Raw genomic sequence first — 6,147 nt, forward strand, 5'->3', positions numbered from 1 at the left:
GGAGAATAAATAAAGTGTTGGGAGGAGGCCATGGGGAAATAGCCCAGGGAGTTGTAGCTGTCACGCAGCTGTTACAGGAGCCACTGAAGACAGCTGCAATCCACAGGGCCCTGGGCTGGAACCCGGAGTAGAGGGTGGGCCCGGGTTCCCCCCATCTCTCCATCCCCCCAACTCCCTACTTGATACTGAAGGAGTTGAACTGGACTGTGGGTTCCACCAGAGGGGAAGGTCTCTGGCCTGTTCCCCGATCCACTAGGTGGATCAGCACAGACTGCGGGGATCGTTCTTCTTCCTTTCCCCATGCTGGCCAGTGATGAGGCTAATTGAGTGAACAGCAGATCTGAGCCACGAAAGTGGCCAAACAAGGCTTCCATGAACCTCTGAGATGAGAAAATCCGCCAATAAGCACAGGACCCACCAAGGCAGAGGAGGAACTTTGTCACACTATCTAGATTTAGGGGAGTCTAATGTACATTACCATTTGTATCATCTCTGAATTTGCACCTCATTCTTCGAAGTATATTTACAGAGGATAATGTGTCAAAGTACATTAACAAGATACCATGGCCATTAGACCTTCTCACCAGGTGCTAACTATTATTTAGTCAAACAGGAAAATCCTCTTATGCATGTTCTCCTGAGGATAATGGATCTACCGTACTGTATGTGTTTACAGAGACTGAGTACAAATACATTGTCAGATACAAGCTCCCTCAGCATTTTGAAGGGACAGATAACACCCATGAACGGAAGGGAAACTGGAGTGTGACCTTAGGCTGACATAGCAGAAATGGGTATCAAGAGAAGGAATAATAATCACACCCTCACTTTTCATTAATGACAGGGATAAAATGAAGGAAATCGACCCTGCAGGAGAAAGAAAAAAATTTCTGAAAACACAAAGCTGATTGGCACAGCTGTCACTGACACACCAATGTGAATCAGTCTCACTAATACACATATTTGAGTCACCCCATGACATAAATGTATACCCTTGCTTTGCCATTTAAAGGCAAATGTCATTCCTTTTTTTAAAGGAAATGTAATTTTCATGCTGATATGCTGGAGGACACTCCAGGAGACACAAGTCTTTTGTTTATATGCCAAACAGGGAGCAGATATGCAAGTTTACTCACATCCATGAGTGGACTCAGGCAATCCAAGGACCTGGGCAAAACCACACAGGGGGCCCCCTGCTTGCGGCCCCAGACTGTTATCAGGGTGGCTGTTTACTGGAGGAAACAGTCTTCTTCTGTTAGGTTAGGGCCACCCTTCTCCCCAGGCCCACAGTTAATTATCTTCAAGGGGCTAGAGTCCATCCATGAGGTGGAGGCCTCAGCTCCCCACTTCAGCGACGGAGGGAGGGCTACCTCATCACTCTGGCACACTCCCCTGGTTTTTTGGGGGGGTGGGGTAGAGGGGAGGTACCATTTCCCCAGAAGTCAGCTCGGGTACAGTGATGTTAAAGGAACCTACTCCCATCCCATAGAGCCCTCTGCTAGGATGGAGGCTTCCCTGGTCAACCAGTGGATGGAAGGACAAACACAGTGTCAAAGCAGCTAGGGAGGTATTTAGAGTTGTTGAAGCAGTTGTGAGAGGACTTACACTGGAGGGGATATAAGGAGCTGATGGAGAGCAAGGCTGGATTAAAACAATCCTGGGACACACACACACACACACACACACACACACACAACCCCCTGTGGCTCTGTCCCTGGAGCCTTCTTCTACAGCATGGGGACTTAAGAGTGGTGGTGGCAGGGACACACTCCTCCTCTCCCACAGAGGCAGGGCCAGCAGCATTGACTGCAGCATCTCCCCCGCAAAAGGCACCAGAGATCTCGCTGGCTTGGAAGTGCAAGGATTCTCTTCCCCGCAGCACCCAGAGAAGCAGCAGAGGGTTCCCTTGCCAGTACTTGCATCCCAGCTTCAGAGGTGCCTGCTTGGATGAGTGGTTTGGCTGCATCTTTTTTGGCCATAAATTTAACATTCCAATGAGATTATTTTAAGGCATTTTACCCAACTCAGAGCTCTTGTTTTAGGGTCTCTGCAGACATCACTGCATTGGTTACACTCAGGTCTTATTTTCAGGACTTTCTTTGAAACCATGAGGGGTGGAGAATGACATGACTCCAGTAGCTGAAGCCCTAGGCACAGGCCTAATGTGCCTATGCATTAATGTGGCCCTGAGGGGAGGCTGAGAAGGGCACTGGTCCAAGGAAAGGTCTGAGGCATGGCTAACTAGGGCACATTCAGAGCTGGTTCAAGAACTTTTTATGAAGTACGTGGATAGGATAGAGAAGTACATGGAAAGGATGGAGAAATCAGAAGACGAAGGAGCTGCAGAGGACTCATTCATAGCAGCAGACAGCAAGCACATTCAGCATGTCCCCATCAGCCTGTGTTTTGTAACAAAACCATAAAGGCATACTTAGGAGCAGATGAGAAAGTGTCACTGGGTTGGAATAGCACAGTGTATAAAAATTTTAAAAGGTGCTATCCCTGTAGAACACAGCATCCATGCCAATCTTTGTTATAGTACTAAATGCAAAGGTAATACATTTTCAGGACATATTGACATTTGCAGACACTCGCCACTTCATGTCTTGCACAGGGTCTCACATTGGGATTTTGCTAATATCACTGAGTTATTCACAACCTGAAATCCATCTGGAGAGAAGATTGCAGTTCAAGGTCCTATTTACTCACACATGCAGAGCGGTACACTGTTTGTGATTTAGATTTTTGCTTGATTACACTGCCTACTTACACCACTTGCATGGTCCAGCTAACAAATATCTCAGACTTATGGCTAGAATTTGCAGAAGGGTTCAGCACTTAAAATTAGAGACAAATTTTTAAAAAAAGGAAACAAAAAGAAGAAGCTCAGTTTCTAAATTCCTCAAAATTAGGCTCAACAAGTGGCCAGATGTACAGAAGAACTCAGTGTTAGATCTGTTATGTCTGGATCCAGGAACTTGCCAAGCCAGATACTAACAGAGAGCTAAGTAAGCTGCTAGTTTATTCAGCTGTTGAGTTGCTTCTTGCTCCACCACACTCAACTGCTCCACAACTAAGGATCTTGATACATACAGATGTCCGCTAGAGGTTAGGCATGGAATGTGCACAATTACATCAGAATTCTGTGGATGGCATGGCCAAGGACTAGTGAGTGTTTCACCCAGACCCAAGTAGATTTATTTGCCCACATCGAACCCCCTACCAAGGGAACTGTGGAACTCTGCCCCACCCCTGTGAAGTACCGTGACTATGCTGATGTCTTCAAAAAGAAGAAGAATGCAGAAATCCTCCCACCACATCAGGACTCTGATTGCCCCATAAAACTCCAGCCAGGGGTGAAGATGCCATGTGGGCAGATCTATGTAATGTCAGAGCCTGACCTGGTGGCATTGTGAGAATACCTCCTGGGGACCCGGGCCTAGGGGTTCATCTGCAAATCAACCTCACCAGCCGGTGCCCCAGTCCCTTTTGTACAAAAGGAAGGAGGGCAGCCTCTGTCTCTGTGTCGATTACCGATCCCTAAACCAGGTGACAATCTGGAACAGTTACCCACCAACCTAATCCCTGTGTTGTTGGACTGCATGGGGGCCACCTGCACAGTCACTGAACTGGATCTTCAGGGAGCTTACAATCTCATCCATATCTGAGAGGCGGACGAATGGCAGACTGCTTTTCAAACCCACTGTGGCCACTTTGAATATTTAGTCATGCCATTTGGCTTCACTAATGCCCTAGCACCAATTCTAGCACTTTATTAACAATGTGCTACAAAACCTACCAGACCAGTTTGCATTGGTATACTTAGACAATATATTGATCTTCTCAAACTATTTGGACCAACGCACCACTCACGTCTACACAGTCTTGAAGAGACTATGACAACATGGTCTCTATGCTTAACTCAAAGAGTGCACGTTCAATCAGACCTCGACTGAGTTCCTGGTTTCATCCAGAAGGAATCAAGATGGACCCAGGCAAGGTCCAGGCTGTCCATGACTGGGCAGCCCCCTGCAATGTGTGCAACATACCATGTTTTCTAGGGTTTGCAAATTTTTACCAGCAGTTTATCTCCAATTTTTCAAACAAACTGAGCCCCTTACTGCCCTACTCCGAGAGATGCCCAGTTCTGCTCATCGCCAGAGGCCCAGCATGCATTCCAAATAGCTAAAGCTTGCCTTTGCCACTGCTCCAGTATTGGCCCACACAGACGTGTTGCAAGTTTTCATCGTGCTGGCCGATGCCTCTAGCTCAGTTATCAGGCAGTCCTCTCCCAGAGGCACGGACTCAAGGAAGTACTGCACCACCTTGCCTACTGCTTGAGGAAGCTTACCACTGAAACAATGAATTCATGGAGAAAGAGCTCTATTCAATTAACACTGCCTTTTAACAATGGTGACACTACTTGGATGGGGCCCATCATCTGGTCCAAGTATTTACTGATCAGAAGAATCTGGAGTACCTGCATAGGACCAAGGCCCTAAACCAGCGGCAGCTCTGGTGGGCCGTATTCTTCTTCCAGTTCAATTTCACCTTCATCTACTGCCCTAGAACTAGAAATGCTAAGGCTGATAACTTGTCCCAAAGGCATAGCTCTGATCCACAAGGCCCCAGTCTGGAACCAGCCCACATTCTCAAGTTCCGTAACTTCCTCAGTGTGACCCACCACCAGGAGCTGCCCACACACATCCACTCTGTCCTGGAATTCCACCAGACAAGATGGCCATTATTGACCAAGAATCACATGACATCCAGGAGAGGTTCACATTCATAAACGACCGCATCTATGTTCCCTCCAGACCTGCAAGGTTCTTCAACAGTGCCACAACTCCATCCCAGCAGGACACTTGGGGCAATGTAATACCCAACGATTAACGTCTTGGTACTTCTAGTGGCCCTGTATGCACCTCATAATAAAGCCTTTTGTTGCTTCACGCACCAAGATCCCATGTCAGAAACCCTGCAACCTCCTCCAACCCCTGGACACCCAATCTGGCCCTGGGAGGCCGTTTCCTTCAACTCTGTGGAGGAACTACCAGAATCCAGTGGTTTCATTATCATCCTGACAGTGGTAGATCACTTCACTTCCCGGATCACGTCATTTCCAACTGGGGCCGCCGGTTCACTGCTTGCTTCTGGCATGAGGTCCTATGTCTATTAGGAGTCTCCATGCACCTGTCCTCTGCCTACCATCCTCAGCTGAATGGCCAAATGGAAAGAATCAACCAGATCCTAGAGCAATACCAACAATGCCACACCAACCATCACCAGGATGACTGGTCTGCACTATTGCCATATGCTGCATGCTCATGTAATAATGTAGACTATGCATCCACAGGCCACAGCCCCTTTTTGGTTAACTATGGGTACCACACCCGATTTCACCCATAACTACCAACATCCTCCCACAACCCATTGGCCTTGGACCTAATGCAGCACATCCATCACACCCAAGAAGAGATGAAGGGACACCTTGAGAAGGCAAAGGAGAACTACAAAAAGCATATAGACAAGACCCTTTTGGAAACTAGAGCACTGGTTCCTTGACCTGTATCGGTTTTGGTGACAAATCAACCCAGTTACCTTCAAGCTCCAGCTCCCTTAGTCCCTTAGAGTCCATCTGTATTCCATTTCTCACTCTTTAAACCCTACACTGAGAACATATTTCCCCATAAAGCCCAATCATTGCCCCCCCCCCAGGGCAAGTAGGAGGTCAGGAGGAATACATTGTCCACAAAGTCCTCAATTCCAAGTTCAAGCAGGGTAAATTGTGGTACCTGATTGACTAAGATGGTTAGAGCCCAGAGGAACGTACATGGGAACCAGCAGAACTGTTCATGCTCCCACCTTGGTTCAGGCCTTCCATAGGAGCCAGGCTAAGAAACCTGGACCCAGGTCACCCACACGGGGCTCTTTGGGGAGTGGGTGATGTCATGACTCAGGGTCCTCAAATCTGGGCTCACAGGAGAAGCCACGCTTCCACCCTCCACTTGGCAGCCTGCTGACCACTGCTGACCCAGGACCCATGAAGCCCAGCCCCAGTTTGAGGCTCCACCTCTGACATCCTATTGGCAGAGTCCCAGAACAGCCAGTTGGCCCACTGGGCCTACTTAAGCCACCAACAGGAAC

This window comes from Eretmochelys imbricata, chromosome 1 (genome assembly GCF_965152235.1).
Source record: "Eretmochelys imbricata isolate rEreImb1 chromosome 1, rEreImb1.hap1, whole genome shotgun sequence".
Classification (NCBI taxonomy): Eukaryota; Metazoa; Chordata; order Testudines; family Cheloniidae; genus Eretmochelys; species Eretmochelys imbricata.